This window comes from Plecotus auritus (genome assembly GCF_963455305.1).
Source record: "Plecotus auritus genome assembly, chromosome: X".
Classification (NCBI taxonomy): Eukaryota; Metazoa; Chordata; class Mammalia; order Chiroptera; family Vespertilionidae; genus Plecotus; species Plecotus auritus.
In genome coordinates this window covers 141970726-141984568 of record NC_137784.1, presented here as the reverse complement: position 1 = coordinate 141984568, position 13843 = coordinate 141970726, and positions in this window count along the sequence as shown.

Here is a 13843-nt window from a genome sequence, read left to right as displayed (position 1 = left end):
AATATTAAGAACAAATTATCTCTAGTAATATAAAATGCAATTAAAACTAAGCAGTATTTTCCCTATTAAATTATCATACGCTAAAAAATTATAAAATGCTTAACCCCACTGAGATTTTATTGAAAGACATTTTTACTGCCAATGAGGTACAAATTGGCACAGTCTTTTTGGAAAATACTTCAGCATTTTATATTAAAACAAAGAGATTAATATTCTTTGTTAACTCCATTTCTTGGAATCTATTCTAAAAACAAACACAACAACAAAAAAGCACACTGCAATTCCAAATATGGGAAGACCTTTGTTCTACCTAATTTTTCATCACAGTATTAAACCAATTTTCAAAAATAAGAAAACAAATAAATGTGAGACTTATTAAATAACTTAATATATACATTTGATGGGATGTTATACAATCATAAAAAGTGATTACAAAGAATTAGTAAAAATTGGAAAATTCTTATAACTTAATGCTAAATGAAAGAAGATCCACATGTTCTGTATTTCCTCTTGGCTATTGAGTAGAAATTTTCTCTTCATATGATACTGCTTTTCCATAATTGTATCCTACATTTAAAATATATTTTCTCTCAACAATTTGAGATACTGAAAAGATATCATCCATATCAGTTTTACTTAATTTTAATATGATCCCTATCATGTTGGGCATGATTCATTTACATCATTCTCTCTAGAAATACAAAAGAATGGTTCATTAAAACTTTCATTAGAGCATAATACAGTTGTAAGTTAAAACATTGCCCCACTCTGGAATGGCATCCAAGAAATTTAGAGCTTTTCAACAGTCCAAAGCCTTGGATCATTTCCCTAACTCTATTTGCTCTAGCAAAAGCAGTAAAAAGACTTCATTTACAAGACTACCAAAGGGATTTTGCCTAGACCCATAAAGCCATTAACCAGGAAAGCCTGAGGACTTTTGGCAGGGAGAATGTGCCCCACTGGTGTTAACTCTGTTGGGAAGAGCTATACTTTGTCATAAACCAGTTAGTCCAGTGTTTTTGGAGCTATGTGCAGCTGGAGGTAATGGTTTTATATTTTGTACAACTATCACAGAGTAAATTCTACAGTGAGGTACTAAAAACACAAAAATGTTTCTTTTGTATTTCTCTGAATTTTTTTTTAACAATAGCTATTGAGGGAAGAAATGCTCATCGGGCAGCTTCGTCTGTGCCTTGGATGAGTTTGATACATATAAAAATGGATCCCTTTACTAGAGGAAAACTTGAAAAATTACTTACATATTACCAAGAAATGTATTTATTTTCAGATACTCTGAATGCTTATTTTTACATTTCAAACCAAAATGTGTGGTGAGAAATGTATCATATGTACTTTTGTCATATCCACTTGCAAAAAAAAAAATTCCTAATATGTGTTAAAAATACCTTAGCTATTGAAATATGAAGTCAATGCTTTTCTTATTTTTATACTTGAATTTTATTCCTTTATTTCTTCTCAATGGGATATTATTTTCTATAGTAGGATAATAGGAAAATGAATTTTAAAAACATGTAACATTTATTAGAACAAAATTATTAGTTGTCTCAAAAACAGATTTACATGCACTCTTCTACCAAAAAATAAAGCCTTTAAGCTGTTCTCCTTAGGTCCAATTATAGCAAGTCCATTTTGCCAAAGAGATAGTCTTAATATTCAATAGACTATAGCAAGGATATGGAGGAACTAGAACTCTCATATATTAGTGGTAGGGATGTAAACAGTACAACCACTTGTAAAACAGTTTGGCCATTTATTTTTTTAAATATATTTTTATTGATTTCAGAGAGGAAGGGAGAGAGATAGAAACATCAATGATGAGAGAGAATCATTGATTGGCTGCCCCCTGCACTCTTCCTACTGGGGATAGAGCCTGCAACCAGAGCATGTGCCCTGACCGGGAATTGAACTGTGATCTCCTGGTTCATGGGTAGATGCTCAACCACTGAGCCATACTGGCTGGGTAGTTTGGCCATTTCTTAAAAGGTTAAATATATTCCTACTACAAGATCCAGCCATTTTACTTGTAGGTATTATCCAAGAGAAATGAAAGCTTATGCCCATACAAAGACTTGTATGTGAATGTTCAGAGCAGCTATATTTTTAACAGCCCAAAATGAGAATCAACCCAAATGTCCATCAGAAGATGAGTGGATAAACAAATTGTGGTATATCTACAATTGTCTATTATCCACAAATGCCATATATCAGCATTAAAAAAAAAGAATGAATTGTTGATACACACACAACTTGGGTATATTTCAAAATAATATGCTGGGTGAAAGAAGCCAGACTAAAAGAAACAAAAATTCTGTTTGACGCCATGTATACACCATTCTAAATAATGCAAACTAATCTAGAGTGACAGAGAGCACATCAGTGGCTGCCTGGGAATTAAGTGTAGGGAGGAGCAGGACAGAAAAATGGAAAAGTGGCTCAGAATAACTTTGGGATGGATATATTCATTTCCTTAAGTGTGATGATGGTTTCAGGTGTGTAGAGATATGTTAAAATGTATCAAATTATACTGTTTAATATGTGCAGTTTGTTGTATATCAGTTATACATCAACACCCTTAAAAATAAATAATAAATAAGATAAAAGGAACAATATTCACTAGAACAAAGGTTGTTTAAAAATAAGATGTAGCCGAAACCGGTTTGGCTCAGTGGATAGAGCGTCGGCCTGCGGACTCAAGGGTCCCGGGTTCGATTCCGGTCAAGGGCATGTACTGTGGTTGCGGGCACATCCCCAGTGGGGAGTGTGCAGGAGGCAGCTGATCGATGTTTCTCTCTCATCGATGTTTCTGGCTCTCTATCCCTCTCCCTTCCTGTCTGTAAAATATCAATAAAATATATTTAAAAAAAAAAAATAAAAAAAAAATAAAAATAAGATGTAATACTATCAACAATAAAATATATATATATCTTAGCTAATAAAGATGGAATATGCAAATTGACTGTCACTTCATGACAAAGATGGTGCTGCCCACAGCAATAAGGAGGGAATATGCAAATTGACGCAACAAAGATTGTGGTGGCCGGGCTGTCACGCTTGCATCGTCGCCATGGTGACGACGCAGATGTTCCTCCCCGCCCTGGCCGCCCTGGGCCTCTGGGCAGCTCGCAAAGGCAGAAGGCGGCTCTGGGCCGGAGCGAAGGCGGAAGGCAGCAGCCAGAGTGAAGGCCCGGGTCCTGGGTGCCAGCAGCCAGGGGAAGGAAGGCCTATTCTTGCATGAATCTTTGTGCATTGGGCCTCTGGTATAAAATAAGATGTGATGACTGAATTTCTTTAAAAAGGGATATAAAACTTACATATCCCGTTTTCTTAAAGAATAGCTCTGGGAGTAGCAGTAGAGTTGGAAGAATCCTTTGGAAGGGACAGTCACTAAGTAACTTTCTATTCACTAGGTCATATCAGCCATGAGAGAGATAGAGATATTCTATAAAAATATCAACAACAATACAATCTCTTCCTCAGAGATTTGGGGAAAACAGAGAATACTGAGCAAATAAAATCCTGGTTCAAATATAACCTAAAATTCTCCACCCAAGACAGAGAGATATAAGAAATTTAAAGGCCCCTAGAATACACAGCAGAGACCCACCTGACAAATTGCAGATCGTTAAGTAGGCAAGAAAAGGTGACTAGGAAGTACATGTGAGGACACATATCCTCCTGCAGAATATCTTCTGTTAATAAAACTCCACCAATGACCAATTTCCTAAGACATCCATTAGTATTTAAAACTTAAACCAGATTGAAAGATTTTGAATTTCACTTAGGTTGGAGCCAAGTAGAGAGAGAGAAAGAGAAAGAGTGATAGCAAAGAAAGGCCATTGGCCTGAGGGCTCTGCCATCCCTGATTTGTTGTGCCAACTAAGGAAACAGATATCCTAAGTGAGTTAGGACTATTGGATCTGCCTTACTCCTGGAAGCAAGGGATTAATCCTATTAACTATATCTTCTCCCTGAGGCTGCTTTGGAACTGCTATTTCACCCTAAATATTCTCTGGATCCTCTTGGCAAATGACTTTGAGATGACGTGATGAAAACGAGCTTTGGCTCTTGTCTTTACTGATCTTCATGTAAATAGAAAGGATAGGCTCACATTTAAAAGTTCTGGCACAGACAGTGGCAAGTTTTGGAAGTAACACAAGTATGAAATAGGCAAGAAAATGAGAATAAAGACAAAGAATACAATAAGAGGAGGGAAGAAAGACCCTCCATATGATTATTTGAGTGTCTGGGGAAAGAAAGGAAACTGAATTGCCTAGAAAGGTGGACCACTGAAACAACTAGGACCCCATGACATTTATTGACAGATATAGCTTCATAAGGAGATAATGATTAATTTAGCCTAGAAGAATAAATAGAGGTAATCTAGGCAGAAATTCATATGGAAGGAGAATAAAGCCCAGGATGCAGGACAAATAAAGGGATGACATTATGAAACCTTGTGCTGCTGTTGCTAGTGGATAGAATGGTGTGTGTGTGTGTGTGTGTGTGTGTGTGTGTGTGTGTGTGTGTGTGTGTGTTGGGGAGTAGGGCAGGTGAAGAGGAGAGTGGAGAGCCAAATCAAAAAATTGACATTGGCAATACAATTAACTAGACTACAGCTCTTACTTGGATTTTACCAAATAATCATTTTTAAAAAATTGAAGTGTTAGCATTTAAATAGTGATATGCACAAATAACTTCAGTGATGCTGGTGAGCATGTATCAACAACCTATGTTAAGTACATTTCCTGGTATGAGACACAGACAGTGCCTGTCATAGAGAAGTGTGCAATCCAGTTGGGAAGCTGGACAATACAAACAGAGATAAACACACACTCCACATTGTTAATAAAATTTCAAGGAGAAAGCAGTTTTGTTGTAATAACTGGAAATTTTCCTTCAGTTGTGACTACATGGAACCCAAAGTTAATAAGGTACAAAAAATGTAGTCTAAGTGTCGAAATGGCTGGTTTCTGTTTCTTCTGGGACAGCAGGTACTTATACGCCAACCATAACTTTTACCAATTAACCTTGTCAGTTTGGTCATTCGCTCCTCAATTGTGGGCAAGTGAGGTTTTCAAAATGCTGTTGGGAGAAAAAGACTTTCCCTTACCCATTTTGGGTTGCCTGGCTGGGGCTTTGTAAATTAGACTAACAGAAAATTAATAAGAAAAAACAAGCAGAAGTTTATTAAAATATGAATCATGCATACACATAGGAGCATTTAGTGACAAGTAACTCACAGGAGTGGTTAGAACTTGGGTTTATATAATACCTTAACAAAAGCACAAATAAATTTGTATTTCCCTTTGTTCCATGTCCTTCACCTCGTGGAGTCAGGTTCCCACCCTAGAACCTCTCCAAGAGCCCAACCCACACTTTTGAATTAGCCAATAGAAATGCAAGAGGAAAGTAAGCCGCGCCCTGCCCCCATGTGCAACCTGACCCCGACCAATCAGCAGAGGCCACACTACCTCACCTCTCCTACCTCTCCCAGGCCCCCTATAAATCAGCGCTTTTGGAGCCTGGGGCTCTCTCTCTGCCTCCTGCCGCTGCGTCGGCGAGTGTGGTGGACGGGGAGCTTGAGCTAGCTAAAATAAAGGCTCTTTGCTTTTGCATCGGACTCGGCTCCCTGGTGGTCTTTGGGGATCACAAAATCTGGGCATAACAGTTTAGATTCCCAAGGGCAGCAAATTGTGGGAAGGTAAATATATGGCAAAAACTAATGGAAATGAGGATTATTTGTACAGGTCCATTTAATACTAATTTTCCTTCTTCTTCATGGTCATAAAGTTTGCATGGCAAAAAGGATTTATGGCAGTCCTCATTTCTCAGAAGTTTCTGCTTGTAGTCAGCTGTGGAAAGCTCTGGAAGGTTTCATTTTATATCTGTTGATTCTCATTTGCCTCAAGCTCCAAGTAATCTGTATGCCAAAGTGGCATATTTTGATGTGGCATATTCTGCTATTCTTTAATGGGAACAGGAAAAGTAATCTATATATATAAAAGGCTAAGCGACTGCTCGACCACTCAACTGCTTGAAAGGTATATATGACGTGCACTGACCACCAGGGGGCAGACGCTCAATGCAGGAGCTGCCCCCTGGTGGTCAGTGCGCTCCCACAGTGGGAATACCAGTCAGCTGACCAACGGGTGCCAGACACCCAGGCTCATGGCTGGCCAGCGCAGCTGCAGCTGTGCGAGCCTCTCCCTCAGACACTCCCCCTGCGTTCCCCTCCCCCATCCGGACTGAGATCAGGATCAGGACTGACCGGGCGCCATCTCATGGCTACTTCTTGGTCCTGGGTGTGCCAGTATCACCCTAGGACAGATGTGCGGAGACCGCAGCAGAGCGGCAGCGAGCCTATGGAATGGTGGCCCCAGCAGGCGCAGCTGGGCTGTGATGAGCTGGAGCAGTGCTGCACCCCGCTAGCTCAGGCTCCTCCCCAGCTGCCTGCCACTTCATGCTCTACTATATCCCTCGGGGGGATGTAGGACTGCTGGTTTTTGGCCAATCCCCACAGGCCAGGCCAAGGGACCCCAACAGTGCACAAATCCATGCACTGGACCTTTAGTAGAGAATAAATTCCTCTATCCCTAGGGGACAGTGACCATTAATCAGGATTCTGATTAAAAACACATGACAAACACAGGATTTTGGACTAGACCTTTAAAGAAGGGAATATTTACAAAGCTATGAGTTGAGTTAATGAAACCAACAAAGGATGCAGAAGCATGCAGTGTCTAGTAATGGTGGGAAGCATGGGAAAGAAATTATGTTAAGGGATCCTGGATAAGAACTGGAGCAGTGGAAGATGGCAGGACAGGAGTTAGAGAAAGGCAACCTTGACGGGACATTATTTAAGTAGGTAGAGGTTGGGGTGGGGGGGAGGGATGTTGATGATGATGTAATTGCCTTGATCTTTCTCTCCTGCCCTTCAGTCTCCAGTCAACCCATACACCCATGGCACAACCCAACCAGAAGCTAAAAGGCAGGGGTACCAAGGCCATGTATTCGATGGGAGTCATAGCAGAGCAGAGAAGGATGGAAAATCAATGTGGAGGAGCAAGAAGTGGAGAATAATCTGCACATGTACTCAGCTCTTTTTGAACAGTGTTTATACAAAAACAAGTTGAGGAAATTGAAAGTAGTTATCTGGTATATAATTCAAGTCCCTTTTAAGATAATGCTTTTTTGTTAAGATGATGCTTTTAAGGAAGGTCTTGTTTGCCTGGCTTTCTGGTTCTATATCTATCAAATTGAGCAGATAATTGTTTGTTTACCTTACCATTTTACTTTGCCTTCTCGGTCCCAGGCAGTGGGAATGCCTGGAGCTGCATCTCTTAAGTGAGGCTGATTTGAACTTAATTGTTTATCTGCTCAAATGAGAGCACTGCCTGCTTCTTTTAAAGTCATTCTTGTTGTTCACATTTTGTCTTGAAATATTGAAAGTTAAAGGGATGATTTAAAGAAGAGCCTGGACTTCAAATTGCCTAGAGCCACGTGAATCAGAGGGTTCTCTGACTCTCTTAGGTAAAGGGACAAGTAAACGTGTTTATAAATGTCAGACATGGCCCCTGGGGGGCTATCGATGCAGACAGCCAGAGCCAGCATTAAAAAATTATTCAAAGGGCTTGGTTCAATATCATTGCTGACCAGAAGTCTGGGGAAGAAATAATTTTGATGTGCTTAGAAAGCTGTATCTTTCCCTGATCCTCTGCCACTGCAGAACCTCTTTAATGGGGCCAGCAGCTCCTGTGGTCTGAGAATAGAAATTTCAACTGCAGCTACTGAGCAGCTGGGATGATGTTCCCATTTCACTTCTCTACATTCAGTACTTGCTCTGAACTTTACTCACCTGTGACTTATTAGGGAACTCTACCGCATACATTCGTATTTTTTCTTGTACCTGACAGTCTCTTCTGAGGATTTAATTCAATCCAACCATATCATATCTCAATGATACCATCACTGATTATCACCATGATAATCAGTGTGGTTCCTTCTCACAATGGAGCTATATTTCAAACTATTATTCTGATTGTGTTCTGTTTTTCCCAGTCCCCCTCTTCGTTCTCGCTGGTACACTGAGGGCCAATTTCACTCTTTCAGTCTACAGTGAAGTTGAAATAAAGGTACATAAAAATATTCAAATAAGCTTTTAACTTTTGTGTCAAACAAAGAGTCTCAAAAACATATGTGTCAGCTTTCTCTGTCCCAGGGATTAGATGAGACAGAGTCTAGACAGAGTGTAAAGATATGACCAAATAGAGACTCAAATAGAAGGACAGAAGGATGTGAGGAATGAATATTCTGTCACAATAACTGGAGTGCAGACTAAAAGGGATTCCCCTTCTCTTACCCCTGCTAACTCATAACCTGTGAATAACCCACCTTTCAATAATAGTGGACATTTATAAGTCCCCTTCCCCCACTACTATTGACTAATAGGTGGGGATGGGAGATATAAAAGAAGAATTTCAGCCCTTGATAAGTGGAACTAAATAGACAGTTGGAAGTATCCTTCTCAAGCAGGGTAACTGCAGACACATTTACTGTTCCACATTCATTTAAAGAACTATATCAAAGATTAAGTTTAGCTGCTTGTTATAGAACACCCCAAATAGTAGCGGTGTAAACAACAAAGAAGTGTATCTGTAATGTAAAAGAAGTCTAAATCTCCTTCCATTTGTTACTCTGCCAGCCTCTTTATATCTCATGGTCCCAGAAGGCAACATAAATTATAGCCTTCAAGTCTATATTCCAGTAGGAGGCAGGAAAGAAAAGGGACAATCCCTCCAAGAAAACTTCCTATGAGTTTCACCTGACATTTCCAATTATATCTATTTGCCAGAAATTGGTCACACTTAGCTGCAAGAGAAGCTGGGAAATTATGGCCTTTATTCTGAGCAGCAAAAATCATGGGTTCTATTTCTCAGGAAGAAATGGGAAACAGATATTAGGAGATAATGAGAGTGATCTTTCCTTTTGTTAAAAACAGGACAACAGGCCCCAAATGGAATCACTTATGCTAAATCCCATGTCACCACACTGAAACTTTATCATAATTCTGGCTTTCCCACAAATGGAATCTTACACAAAACAATCAAAAAATTGTCTGATCAGCACTAGTTGGGCAATCTGCCATATAGATTTCTGTCATCCCCTAAAGGAAAGTAACCTTGCAATAACCAGTCCACTTTTATTCCCTAGTACATTTTCCTTTTGCCTGCTCCCTTCTGCCTATAAAAGTTTTCCATTTTGCACAGCTCCTCAGAGCTCCCTTCTATCTGCTAGATAGGATGCTGCCCGAATCATGCTGTTGAATAAAGCCAATAAGATCTTTAAAATTAACTCAGTTGATTTTTTTTTTTTAACATTTTACAATGCAGTAGAATATGGGTAGAAGGTTAGAAGAAGAAAGACAGATAAAAGAACAGGAACAATGCATAAGTTCTTGGCATTTAGGCTTTTTAAGAGTGGAGTATAAAAAAAATCAGTACCGCCAAAACCGGTTTGGCTCAGTGGATAGAGCGTCAGCCTGCGGACTGAAGGGTCCCGGGTTCGATTCCGGTCAAGGGCATGTACCTTGGTTGCGGGCACATCCCCAGTAGGGGGTGTGCAGGAGGCAGCTGATCGATGTCTCTCTCTCATCGATGTTTCTAGCTCTCTATCCCTCTCCCTTCCTCTCTGTAAAATATCAATAAAATGTATTTAAAAAAATATTAAAAAAAAAATCAGTACCCGCATAAGGTGGCAACGGATATATGAACAGGAAATTTTAATATTTCTATTACTTGCAGTAAAAGATATAATACTTGCAATAGAAGATGTAGGATCAGGGAATAGTCATTTATTCAGAATTGGAGTCAAGTCAAGGAGGGCTGCTGTCAGAACCAGCTTAATAATTCCCATGGCTCAGTGTAAAATGATAATGCAAAGCCCCTTGTTTGAAAAGGGCATCACCAATGCTATATGCAAATGAGGCAACAAAACGGAGTACAGGTATTTGAGGCTTATCTCTTCAGTTCGCATGCATGCTCCATTGTCTCATTGGGCTTTTCTTACAAATCACAAGTTCAAAGACAAACTTATTAAGAATTCTAAGACAGTGACAGCAGGGTATTAAAATAAGGGTGAGGCCCTTCTGAATGTGGGGCCCTGTGGAACTGCACATGAAGTTAGCCCTGGTGCTGTGGCAGGCATGGGGATATACACCGAGTGGCCATATTATTATGATCTCTGAACGCATAATAATCTGGCCACTCAGTGTGTGTGTGTGTGTGTGTGTGTGTGTGTGTGTGTGTGTGTGTGTGTATTAGAGGCCCGGTGCATGAATTCGTGCATGGGTGGGGTCCAGCCAGCCTGGCCAGGGGGAGGGGACATGGGCAGTTGGGCGACCTGCCTGCTGGTCGAACTCCTGGTCGAGGGAACAATTTGCATATTAGCCTTTTATTCTATAGGATATACACTGAGTGGCCAGATTATTATGCGTTCAGAGATCATAGTAATCTGGCCACTCAGTGTACCACTCCTTTCCCCCTTCAGGAAAGGACCCTCTGCAAAGAAGTGAGGAGTGTGGTTAGCTGACAGCCCCCTGGCTGTGATTTTCTTCAGGATCTTTCTCAGCTTTAGAGCCAACATCACAATACTCCCGGGGAAGTGCAAGCCAATGACTAAGCAAAGCAGTCTTAGGGCAACCCCCAAGAAATGACTGACCAAGATACTGGTACTCTGAGCTGGCCATTTCCACCCAACTCGGGACTTTTTAATGGGCATCCTTTGCCCACTGGGAGGGCAGAGACTTCTTTGCCTCCTGCCAGTTCCTGCTTAATCTTGCTTCTGCACTTTTCCTCCCACATGGCTAACTCCCAATAAACCTTTTGTATTCCTAGTTTCATCTCAATGCCTGCATCCCCGAAAACCCAATCTGTACCATCTTCATTAGGAGGTAATGATTTGTTCTAGAAGAATGAATAGAGAACTTCCAGGCAAAAATTCATATAGAGGAAAATGAAGCCCAGGAAGCAGCATATTGAAAAATTATGAAACATTGTGCTGCTCTTGATGGTGCAGAGAATGTGTGTGTTGATATTGGGAGGAGGTGGAGAACCAAACCAGGAAATTGACATTGGCAATACAATTAACTAGATTATAGCTCTTACTTGGAGTCTACCAAATTATGGTATTTTAAATACAAAAGTGTTAGCATTTCAATTGTGATATGCATATAAATCAAGTGTGATTGATAAGGGCCCATACGGATTATCATTCAGAAAGAACTTCAGGGATGCTGGTGAGCATGTACCAGTCTATGTATGTACATTCCCTGGTCTTGATAACTATACTGTTGGTGGAAGCTGAGAAAAGGGTACATTGGACTTCTCTGTGAGTCTATAATTATTTTGCCAGGAACTTCCTGTGAGTCTATAAAAACTTAAAGTTTCAGCTTAATGTTTCCGTGATTCTCCATCCTATACATTTTACTTATTGAGACACCATGCTATTCAAACTTACAATAATAATTTTCTCATGACATAAAAAATTCCTTAGAAACATATAATCTTTGAAGACTTCATGACCTCCATTCGTATATTTGTGACATATTCCTATTAATTTCTTATTGTCTGCATTCTTACCAACAGTGCACTAGGGTTCCCTTTTCTCTACATCCTTGGCCACAATTGTTTTTTGTTGATTTATTGATGGTAGCCATTCTGAGAGGTGTGAGGTGACACTGAGTATCTTTTCATATGTTTCTTGGCCATCTGTATGTCCTATTTGGAGAAGTGTCTATTCAGGACCTTTACCCATTTTTAATTGGATTGTTTTATGTGTGTTTAATTGTATGAATTCTTTATAAATTTTGGATAATAACCCTTTATCAAATGTATCATTGACTAATATGTTCTCCCATTCAGTGGGTTGTCTTTTCATTTTGTTGATGGTTTCTTTTGCTGTGCAAAAGCTTTTTAGTTTGATGTAGTCCCATTTATTTAATTTTTTCTTGTTTCCCTTGCCTAAGGAGATATAGCAGAAAAATATATTACTAAGAGAATTGTCTGAGATTTAATGCCTATGTTTTCTGCTAAGAATTTTATGGTTTCAAGTCTTGCATGTATGTTTTTAATCCATTTTGAGTTTATTCTTGTATGTGGTATAAGAGGGTAGTCTGGTTTCATTTTTTTTTTTTTGCTTATATCTGTCCAATTTTCCCAACATCATTTATTTAATTGACTATCTTTACCCCATTGTATGTTCTTGCCTCCTTTGTCATATATTAATTGATCATATAGGCATGGGCTTATATATGGGCTCTTTATTCTGTTCCATTGATCTATGTCTGTATTTATGCCAACACCATGCTGTTTTGACTACTATGGCCTTGCAGTATAGTTTGATATCAGGTAATGTGATGCCCCCAATTTTGTTCTTTTTCAATATTGCTGTGGCTATTTGGTGTCTTTTGGGGTTCCATATAATTTTTTAAAAATATATTTTTATTGATTTTAGAGAGGAAGGGAGAGGGAGAGAAACATGAATGATGAGAGAAAATCATTGATTGGCTGCCTCCTGCACACCCCCACTGGTGATCAAATCTGCAACCCGGGCATGTGCCCTGACCAGGAATCCAATAGTGACCTCCTGGTTCCTAGGTCGATACTCAACCACTGAGCCACGCCAGCCAGGCCATTTGTATATCTTCTTGGGATAAGTGCCTATTCAAATCTTTTGCCTGTTTTTTAAATTAGGTTATTTCTCTGTTGCTGAGTTATAAAATAGCCTATGAACCTTAGCATGAACACTGTAATACAACTGGAATTCAAAAAACCTTGGAGAATAAGTGTTTTTACCTTGCAATGTGAATTAGGGAAGTTTTAATTCCTTTTGAAACTATATTTGTGAAACTGGAATTTTTCAACTTGTATCCATTAAACAAACAAAATCAGAACTGATTGGATGTCTGATATGATATGTACATTGTCTTGCCCAAAGACCACCTCAATTTAATACTCTGATTTCAAGCTAAGCAGTTTTTATACTTAAGTATTTAAACTTTAACTTGTCTGTGTTTAAAATGTGTTTTCTTGTTATTTAATGCATAAAAGTACATTTTTATATCAAAAGTTTGGTTTATTTTTTTGAAAACATGCTTTATTGATTTCAGAGAGGAAGGGAGAGGGAGCGAGAGTTAGAAACATCAATGATGAAAGAGAACCATTGATTGGCTGCCTCCTGCACGCCCCCTACTGAGGATCGAGCCACAACCCAGGCATGTGTCCTTGACTGGAATCGAACCCAGAACTCTTTAGTCTGCAGGCTGATGCTCTAGCCACAGAGCCAAATCAGCTAGGGCAGTATGGACATTTTAATGATGTTAATTCTTCTTATCCATGAGCATGGTATATGCTTCCATTTATTTGTACCTTTTTCAATTTCTTCAGTATCTTATAATTTTCCAAGTATAGTACTTTTACCTCCTTGGTTAAATTTATTCCTAGGTTTTTTGTTGTTTTTTTTTTTTTTGGATGCAATTGTAAATTGGATTGTTTTTTAGTTTCACTTTCTGATAGTTCATTATCTATACTAATAAATGCATAATATGCTAATTAGACCGGATGTCCTCCTGGACAAAGGCAGGGCTGCCAGGGAAGCCCAGGTCCCCAGTGCCAGAGGGAAGCCAGTGCTGGCAGCTGGGGGAAGGAAGGCCTACTCTTGCATGAATTTCATGCATCCAGCCTCTAGTTGGTATATAAAAATGCAACCAAGCCTTGGCTGGTATGGTTCAGTTGGTTGGATCGTTGTCCCAATATGTGGTGGGTTT